At 37.0% G+C, this 11,134-nt stretch overlaps 1 pseudogene; it reads right to left on the reverse strand.

The window, feature by feature from the left end:
* Positions 1–233: 233 nt before the first annotated feature.
* Positions 234–5,337, reverse strand: LOC113323585 (annotated as a pseudogene).
* Between the last annotated feature and the right edge of the window lie 5,797 nt (positions 5,338–11,134).

Raw genomic sequence — 11,134 nt, forward strand, 5'->3', positions numbered from 1 at the left:
AAGATCCCTGCTAAGACTTGTTCAAATCTGAAACGGCCGAATTTGAGCAGGAGGTAGTTCCACCATCAGTCTTGCATTTGTTATGTTGCAAGAGGGATTAGTACCCAGACTGACATGGGATCAATTATCATTAGACTTTACTAGCTTTATTGAGTAAGCATTCGTGATTAACGAGAATGGCATCTGATAGCTATTATGCACACACTACCACCACCATCATTATCCGCAGCAGCTTAAGATGGTGGTATCAAGGTGCCGACGTAACCAAACCCCATGACAAAAAAGGGGATCGTTTGGCCAAACAAGTAAATGAAGTACCAGTACTTCCCAAACATAACATCATAGCATGCACACACTAAAATGTACGTTCCCATGCCAAGCTCCAACAAATGAAGTCTGTTCATGGACAAAATTAACAAAGAGAAAAATCAGGAAAGCAACAAGTATTGTTACCAAATTATAACTACTACTAGGGAATTAAGGTAGGACATGCAGCATGTTTTTACCTTTCTATGAATATTGCAAATCTTGATTTCTTTAATGATTTTATTGCTGGAGTATTGTTATTCTCTTTATGTTTGAGTAGTGCATCTCCTAGTTTTTCAGTAACAACCCATTCGTTTACTCTTCCACCCGCTTCAAATAAACCGATAAATGTACCTTTGGTTCGATGAAGAGACATAACATTTTCATAAAGAACCCAGAAAATTACTAGGTGAATTGACCTGCAATAATGACTTCGGTGAGCACGACCACGTTTAAGAGAATTGTTGACTGCAAATTGAAGAGAACTGAACAATTACCTCGGTGTTTCGATTGCATTTAGAATAGTTATGACTGTTGGCAAATAAAATAAACCCCACAGCGGAACCTCAACTTCCGGAAAGAACACACACATCGGAATTACAACGCAATAAAAGAAAAAGGTCCCTATAAGGGCTACAATCTCTCGTACTAAGAAAAAACTCTATATCAGATAAATTTTCTTCCACAGGTTTACCGTCTGCATAATTAGACAGTTAAATAATGTTAAGACAAAATATAGTCATTCTACTTTGGATTACGTATCAGCAAGAAATATATACTTCAAAAAAAAAAAATCAGCAAAAAATATGTATCAATAAAATTTACCTTGTTCTTGATAATTTCTATAACCATTTTTCTGAAGTGAAAATTATAGGGAGACCATTTTCTCAGATTTTCCTATCGTGAAATCCACGGTCGCAAAACTTCATGCGCGCACCCATTTTTACAAAAAAAATTATTCTAAAACCCATAATTTACAAAGAATATTAGTTTTTCCGTTCTTGTTCTTCATCGTCTTTTTTGTTTTCCTGATTTCCTTTTTCCGAGAGAACAAGGAGAAATCAGTGGAGGATCATACTGTGATGTCGTTAATTGAGAAGATTTTTCGAGAAGATTCAAAGTGATTTCGAGTTCTCGAGGTATTACAAGGAGAAGGAGATGGGTATTTGCAGATCTGGAATTGAGAGAGATGGAGAGGGGTATTTAAAAGATAGACGAAAATAAATCAATTAGAATCTCCTATGTGAAATTTTGGACTGTAATTGAGTGGATTGCATTACTTGGTGTTACGGTTAAGCTTATATCAAGCTTAACAATTTCTCATGCCATTCAATCTGGTGGTGGTGGTGTTGTGGAAGGAATCACTTCAAGCTGCTCATTCTTATTTCTCACCAATTGAAATTGAGACCTTCTCCCACCATCGGTGACAAGTCTTGTGTCTAGATAAGAGAAGAAGACCTACTTACTAAAAGCAACGGATTGTGAAGCTATACAATGGAATCTCGATGGTGATTGCAGCATGTCAGTGGGAGTTTGTTGCTTGTTGGTTCGAATGAAGATGTGTTTCTTCTTCCATGGTGATGGCTATATGACCAGCGGGTTCAAAACAATGGAATCTGGATGAATTGTTTGTTCAAGTCAAGTGGGTATGTTGTGTTTGAGACATTGCCGCAATGGAAATCTGGGTGAGATGGAAGCAAGCTATGAAATGGTTCATATGGGCGCTGTATAGCAACATAGTTGATACATTCTGATAGCTTTTCTTTCTTGCTGTTTTTCCCTAGAAATTTAGCAATTGCTATCCAGGATCATTAGATTTGAAAAAAGCAGCAGGAAAAATTATTGTGTGCGTTAGCCCGGATCCAATGGTCTCGAGACGGATAAAGAAATTGGTGGTCGAATCAGCTCATGCAAAAGGCATAATTTTGATCAATGAAGCCGAAAAAGAAAAAGGAGAGCCATTTGACTCGAGTGTTTTCCCATTTAAGTATGCCTACTAATGCGTAATACATTAACACAACCAAGTAAGTATGCCTACTAATGCGTAATTCTGATTTATACGTTAGAAGAATTTTGAGCAAGTTGAAATAACAACCAAGCTTTGATCTTGTTTGGTAATGAAACAGGTACCCGACGGCTACTATTCTACCCACAGTTGAAGTTACGAAAGTTAAACCAACACCTGTCATTGCATCTTTCTCCTCAAGGGGTCCTGGTGGACTCACCGAAACAATTCTTAAGGCTGCATAACTTGTCATGTACCTACAATAATAATTGCATAACATGTCATGCAGTCGTAAAAATGGATGCATAGTGCATTCTAGAAAATTGTTGTACTCCCTCGTCCCACCATTAAGTGACCTATTTGGTTTTTAATTTTGACCCATCATTAAGTGACCTGTATCACTAAACAAGGAGATATTTCTAAAATTACCCTTTTAATTGATTATAAGAAATATAAGAAATATGCATAATTTGATAGGCATGTTTATATTCGTTACCTAGGTGTTTTAAAATGCTTTTCAATGGTATAAAGTTTGCGAACATCCGTGGTGTAGTTTGAGAGATAAATCATTTCAAAATTTCATTAATTATTATCCATAAGGATATAATTGTAAAAAATGCTTAAAAATCTCTTTTTCCTTGCTTGCCTTAAAATTTGTGCAAACTTCAAGTAGGTCACTTAATAGTGGGACGGAGGGAGTACAATCTTTTATGCATCGAGAAAAAAGATGCATATTGCATTATGCATCATTTTTTTATGTAGTTACGCACTAATACAATGGCTACATAACTTGTTATAGATGCATAACTTTGTTATGCAGAGGCATAATTTGTTATGCAGTGGAGAAAATTGTTGCATCATTCGTTATGCATCTGCATAATGTGTTATGCATCTTTTTTGGAGGCTGCATAATGAATATGCAGTCAGTTTTCAGAAATTTTCTCTATAACGATGATCACCTCCGGTTTTTTCGTGAAAAACAAAAATTTGATATTGTTGTTTGTACTCGTCCGGTAGCTCTCTTTAAAAGATTTCCAACGATATAAATTTTTTAAAATTCCAAGACGCGGATTTTTAGATATGTTATATCCAAGTTGCGTTGCCAATTATACCCCTGAAAAATTATGATGCATAATGAGTTATCCCTGAAAAAATAGTATGTATAACACGTCATGCGGATGCATAAACCGTCAAAAAAATATTTATGGATGTCACAGAAATATTTATGGGTGTCTCGGTATACAAAATTAATTGTGCGCCTGACAATGAGAATATTTTTTTTTGGGTCCCCTGATTCTCCCTTGAATAGATTTGCAGGTCCACAAGACCATCGGTGTTGTTGACAACGAAACGCCTTGAAAGTGCTTGGTAATTCACTTTTCACCTTTGCATTTCATGTACAAATTAATTAAATTGCATGCCACATGCATATAGAATGTGTAATCGTATTTTACTACTAAGGATGAAAATGTGTTACCTTGATGTCACCAATATAGACAAATTTCCATCCCTTGAGACTAGCACGAACAGCCAAATCCATGTCCTCTACAGTTGTGCGATCTTTCCATCCTCCAGCTTCTTTTATGGCAGCAATTCTCCAAATACCGGCAGTACCATTAAAACCAAAGAAGGCGTAGGTGGACGAACCAAATTCTTGTTCAACCCTGAAATGGTAATTCAGCGACATCTCTTGAATTCGTGTCATCAAGCACTCGTTTGCATTCACTGCATAGTTTTTACATCCCAATTTTACTGCTTAATTATTACTGTACTATCTAATGAAATAAAATTTTTTAAAAAAAAGCTATTCAACGTTGATAAACCATAGTTAGTCTACTATTGAGATAATTACCAAACTTCCAACGAGCTTGGAAAGGGCCAACATCTGGGTTATGAACGAAATAAGGAATGCTTAGGCGGAGGAAGTCAGGATCAGGTTGGAAATCAGCATCGAAAATGGCAACAAAGTCACACGCCTCAACATAGTCATGTTTCAATCCTTCTTTAAGAGCTCCAGCTTTGTATCCGTTTCGATTACTTCTAATTTCATATTTGATGTTTGTTCCCTTGTTTGCCCACATTTGACATTCAATTTCCACCAAGTCCTGTGGTTAACATACCGCATGTCACAAATTCCAGACAGTGAAACTTATTAGCACTAGTCACTCTCAATTAGTCAAAAACTAATTTCATGCGAAAATACCATATATGATGCTTATACACTTTGTTTTTTGTTCAGAACCAGGGTATGCAAATCTGTTATTTATATAACATATTATTTGGTTTATGGCAGGACCTCATTAAGGTTCCTAAGACAACTCCCTTAATGTGAACGCTGGACTATTTTTCTTTCATCGTCCCGTAAGTTTAACAATGTCAGTTATGTTGTTCATGCGGAACGCCTAATATGAATATTCTCTTTAAGTTTGTAAGCATCTGAGGCTAGCTCTCAATGTCCATGTAATTGTAGGAAAGATGCCGTGCCGTACATCGACAGATATAATATGATGATGACCTTGATGTCTGGATCAGTGGAGTCATCGAGAACTTGGATGATTATTCGATTAGATGGCCATGAAAGAGAACATGCAGCTCCAATAGAAAGTTGATAGACCTGCATAAACAGAGAGCCATGAAATGTTAATAACAATTCAACAATTCTCCAAACCCATAAAGAAAGACAGTTTAGAGGTTGTATAATTTAACCTCTTTTTCATTGTACATTGGAATCTGAACAAGAACCATCGGGTAATTTGAGTTAGGTTTCAACATCGGCTTTAAGTTCCTCCCATTTGTAACGCTTTTCTGGTTTCCCGCCGGTGATCAGTTTTACGAAGAGTATGACTATAGCCATGTAAACCCACTCCATGACTGACATTACTAAACATATGGACACTGCAAATTTCAAAGTAGGAACTAGTAAGAATTCTCTCGTTTGCTGCTATACTACTCCAAGTTCTTGAACTACGCGCGTCATCTCTAGTCAATTGAAGTACTGTTTCAGGTATCAAGGAAACCAAATCCATATCTCTAGCTAGTTACCTATATCACTTTCACTGTGTACTCTTAGCGAAGTATAGAAACTGATATATATTTTTAAAATGTGTTATAATGAGGTTCGAGCTAGACTGTGTTGGTTAAACTTCAACATTAAGCCTAAGATAATCTCTAACAAGTTGGTTAGGATAAGAAAAGGCAGTTGGTGTAATCCTAAGGGAATTAGAAGTCATCTAGTTCTAAAAAAAGGAAAGACATGTAATAAGGTAATAGGAGTAGGAAAAGGAATTCATAGTTCTATATATATATGATCACCAAAGTTGTGGTTGATCATATGAGCAAGATTAGAGCTTTTGTTTAGTTTTGAGAGATTTTCTAAACATCAATAAAGAGAGTTGTCTTTATAAGAGCTAAGTTTCATCTTGCAGTTCCAATAATTGGTATCAGAGCTTGTTTCTGAGCCATGGAAAACGAAACCACCATTGTGGGTGCAAAACAGTTCACGCCACCATCAATACAAGTTCCAATCCTCAACGCCACAAACTACACAGTATGGGCCATGAGAATGAAGGTACTGATGAAAATCTACAAAGTTTGGGAAACAATTGATCCTGGTACATTGGACCCAGACAAAAACAATGTTGCCATTGGATTACTCTTTCAAGCAATACCAGAATGTCTTGTTCTACAAGTTGGTGAACAGGAAACTTCAAAGAAAATTTGGGATGCAATAAAGGCACGTAATCTCGGAGCTGATCGAGTTAAAGAAGCCCGTCTGCAAACCTTAATGTCTGAATTTGAAAGAGTGAAGATGAAAGACACTGATACTATTGATAGCTTTGCAGGAAAGCTATCAGAGATAGCCTCAAAAGCTGCGTCACTTGGACAATCCATTGAAGAGAAAACTGGTAAAGAAGTTTCTCAATAGTTTACCAAGATCCAAGTATATTCATATCATAGCTTCTCTCGAACAAGTCTTAGATTTAAAGAAGACTAGCTATGAAGATATAATTGGAAGATTGAAAGCATATGAAGAGAGAATCCTTGATGAAGAAAACAATGGAGAAACTCAAGGAAAACTCTTGTACACAAACTCTTACCAACAAAACTCTGCGACAAGAGGAAGAGGTCGTGGAAGAGGTGGTAGAGAGAAACAGAGGCCGAGGAAGGGGAGGAAGGTTTAACTCACAAGATAGAACAACAAGTCAGAATGATCAAAACCAAGGGAAAGAAAAGAAGGATAGATCAAACATTATTTTTTATAGATGTGATAAACCAGGACACTTCTCCTCTGTATGCCCTGAAAGAATACAAAGATGGAAGAAGCAAACAAGAATGAAACAAGGGAAGCAGATACAGCTCTTTTCATGCACGAAGTTGTATTCTTAAACGAAAGGGAAACTAATACCAAAGAACTACGAATCAAAGGGTGGAGAAGAAGGAATCTGGTATTTAGATAATGGAGCCAGCAATCACATGACTGGTAAGAGACACTACTTTTCTGAACTCAATGAGAAAATCAAAGGACAAGTGAAGTTTGGGGATGGATCTTCTGTATAAATTGAAGGGAAAGGATCAATTCTATTTCAGATCATGACCGGAGAACAGAAGCTTGTCACAAACATCTACTTCATCCCAAACTTACAAAGCAACATTCTAAGTTTAGGACAAGCTACAGAAGTTGGATGTGATGTTAGAATGCGACAAGATTATCTAACAGTTCATGACCCAAGTGGAAGACTTTTAGTTAGAGTCTCACGCTCACAGAATAGACTCTACAAGATGATTGGAAGGCCATTGTGTCTGAATATGAGACCAGAAGATCAGACATGGAAGTGGCACGCAAGGTTAGGACACATAAGTTTCAAAACCTTAAAAACAATGTCTCAGAACAAGATGGTTCGAGGGCTACCACAGATAAACGATGAATCAAGGATCTGTGAATCATGTTTAGTTGGGAAACAAACGCGTCAAGGTTTTCCAAAAGCAACAACATTCAGAGCCTCAAAGCCATTAGAGCTTCTTCATGCTGATTTATGTGGTCCTATTACACCACAAACCCTTGCAAATAACAAATACTTTGTTATTATAGATGACTTCTCAAGATATATGTGGTCTATTCTTATGAAAGAAAAGAGTGAAGCATTTGACAGATTCAAAGCTTTCAGAAATCTGATAGAAAAAGAGTTAAAAGAGGAGGTCAAAATGCTTAGAACTGATAGAGGAGGAGAGTTCACTTCCTTAGAGTTCAACAAGTTCTGTGAGTCAAATGGAATCAAAAGGCAACTCACAGCACCATATACACCACAAAAAACGGAGTGGTGGAGAGGAGAAACAGGACTCTAATGGAGATGACAAGAAGTTCTTTAAAGGCTATGCAGGTACCTAATTATCTATGGGGAGAAGCTGTACGACACTCCACATACCTAATAAACAGGATACCTACGAAAGCTCTGAAAGACATGACTCCATATGAAAGTTTGCGAAAGAGAAAACCAAACATAGATCATTTAAGAGTGTTTGGTTGCAAAGCATACGCAAAAGTTGATTCTGCAACTCTTAAGAAACTGGATGATCGATCTCAGACTCTTGTGCATCTAGGAATTGAGCCTGGATCCAAAGCTTACAGATTATTCAATCCAACAACGAAAAGAGTGATAGTGAGTCGAGATGTGGTATTCGATGAAAAAAAAACTGGAACTGGAAAAAACTAATGATGACCAAGTAGGGATCCAGGAATGTTTCACATGAGATGGGGTCAAGTAATTGATGAAGGCGAAGGACCCATAATCATCAATACCAATGGAAACAATGATGTTAATCAAGAAGAAGAAGAGAATAATGAAAACACTGAGAATAACGAAGAAGAAGAAGAAGAAAAAAAGAAGTCAACCAACCCATTCCACTGCGAAAATCAACAAGACAGATACAAAAGCCACAGTATCTGGAGGATTATGTTCTTCAAGCTGCAGAAGAATGTGAGATTATGTTTCTTAATGATGAACCAAGGAATTTTCAGGAAGCAAAGGTCTCGACTAAATGGACACAAGCATGTAGAGAAGAAATTATTTCAATCAACAGAAACAAGACTTGGTTTCTAGTTGATAAGCCAGGTGGGGTAAAAGTGATTGGTCAAGTGGATCTTCAAATAAAACGGAATGCTGATGGTATGTAACAAATATAAGGCAAGACTTGTAGCTAAGGGATACGTTCAAGAATCAGGCATAGACTTTGATGAAGTTTTCGCACCAGTTGCTAGACTAGAGACAATTCGTCTCTTAATAGCAGAAGCAGCATCAAACTCATGGGAAATTCACCACTTAGACGTTAAGACACATTCTTACATGGTGAATTGCGAGAAGATGTGTATGTTGAACAACCAGAAGGTTTTGAAGTAAAAGGACAAGAGCATAAGGTTTATAAGTTATCAAAAGCTCTATGGTCTAAGACAAGCTCCTCGAGCCTGGAATACAAAGTTAGATCAAATCTTAAGAGAAATCAGATTAAGTGCTCTAAAGAAACATCAGTATACAGAAAGAAGAAAAGGGAACGCTTCTTGTGATTGCAGTCTATGTAGATGATCTATTTTTGACTGGCAACTCCCTTAAGGTGATCAATGAGTTCAAGAGAGAAATGTCATCAAAGTTTGAGATGTCAGACCTCGGAAAACTCACTTATTACCTTGGCATAGAAGTCCATCAAGGAGTAGATGGGATTCAGATTAAACAAGAAGCTTATGCAAGGAGAATTCTGAAAGAAGCAGGACTTGAAACTTGTAATCCAACTAAGATACCAATGGAGTTTGGACTTAAAGTTTCAAAGGCACAAGAAGAAGCTGAGATTGATCCAACGAGTTATAGAAGAAATGTTGGATGCCTTAGTACTTGTTACACACAAGACCAGACTTGGCTTTCTCGTGGGAGTAGCAAGCCGTTATATGCAGAGTCCACGCAAGTCTCATGGTAATAAAGCAGATATTGAGATATCTAAGAGGAACAATCAGCTGGATTGAAGTATGGTCGAGGAGGATCAAAAGGAATTGTTGGGTATAGTGACAGCAGTCATAATATTGACCAAGATGATGGAAAAGGTACAACTGGTCATATATTTTATCTAGGAGAAGCACCTATTACATGGTGTTCACAGAAGCAAGACACTGTAGCCCTCTCATCCTGTGAAGCTGAGTTTATGGCTGCAACAGAAGCAGCTAAACAATCAATATGGCTTCAAGAACTGTTGGGTGAAATCAAAGGAAGAGAACCTGAAAAAGTTCTCATCAAGATTGATAATAAGTCTGCAATTGCACTCACTAAAAATCCAGTGTTTCATGGGAAGACGAAACACATTCACAAAAGGTATCATTTCATACGAGAATGTATCGAGAAGGAGATCATCAACGTTGAACACATACCAGGAACTGAGCAGAAAGCAGATATATTGACAAAGGCATTAGCTCGGATCAAGTTTGAAGAAATGAGACAATGATTGGAGTACAAGATATGTCACGGGTAAGGTTGAAGCTTAACGGGGAGAATGTTGGTTAAACTTCAACATAGAAGTAATCTAACAAGTGGTTAGGACAAGATTAGGCAATTGATGTAATCCTAAGAGAATTAGAAGTCATCTAGTTCTAAGAAAAGGAAAGACATGTAATAAGATAATAGGAATAGGAAAAGGAATTCATAGTTCTATATATATATGATCACCAAAGTTGTGGTCGATCATATGAGCAAGATTAGAGCTTGTGTTTAGTTTTGAGAGATTTTCTAAACATCAATAAAGAGAATTATGTTTATAAGAGCTAAGTTTCATCTTGCAGTTGCCATTAGACTGCTGTATCTAAAACTTGGTTATCTACCATTGGATATATAGAGACAGAATTCTACAACTGAGGAAAGCACACTTGGTGTTCTCACTATAGTTCTTGTAGGATTACGCACATGTTTTCACGAATTATACACAGTAGGGAAATAATATCTAAGCTTTTTTAAATGGATTTTTATCACCAATAATCATTTACAGTTCTTAATTCAATGGTAAATGAGCTAGAGAACTCACTTGGACCTTGGTAGATTGTAACTACAAAGAGAAAATGAAAGCACAAACACATGGGAGTAGGAGAACCATACGGAAACCCTAAAAAGAGTCTACACACACCTAAATTGGAAGGTTTTACGAAGTATAAAAGCTAATGATTCAATGGAAAAGGTATTTCAATTTCTTTGAAACCATATATCAGATCTACGGACTTTTAGAAATTTTCAGGGTAACCCAAATCCAATCTTTTTGTGTCAAATTGAAAAAAAAGTCATGCTTCACATAGACACAAAGTCGCCATATATAGAGTCCTCCCTAGCTTCGCTCGGTCGGCCTAAACATATATTCCCTTGGCTTACAACGACCTTTTGAAAATTCAACAGTAAAATGTTGCCCAAAATGTATTGCTCAATTCGTGCCAGTATTGCCATGTAAAAGCAATAACGCGAATTAGGTAATATTGTGAGACTGGTTGCTGCACTGGCTATCTGTATGATGTCGGATGCCCACTAGTGCCGCTGCGCTGCCCACTATGAGATTTTGGCATCCGTTTTCCAATTACCTTCTGATTTTTTGGTAGATGCTCGTCTACACAAATCGTATAATCAAATTTCGAGAAAATACAACATACTGTGTACCAAGCAAAGTGCATGTGGCTGTGAATACTGATGGTATATTTATTTTATAATGTGTGCATCATAGCTAATTATTACACCAAGGAGAAACCAAAATGTGAATTCATTGCCGAAGGTCCATGATAGAAATCTCACCTCCAACCTTTTCTTGTCA

Source organism: Papaver somniferum, chromosome 11, assembly GCF_003573695.1.
Source record: "Papaver somniferum cultivar HN1 chromosome 11, ASM357369v1, whole genome shotgun sequence".
In the NCBI taxonomy this organism is placed as follows: domain Eukaryota; kingdom Viridiplantae; phylum Streptophyta; class Magnoliopsida; order Ranunculales; family Papaveraceae; genus Papaver; species Papaver somniferum.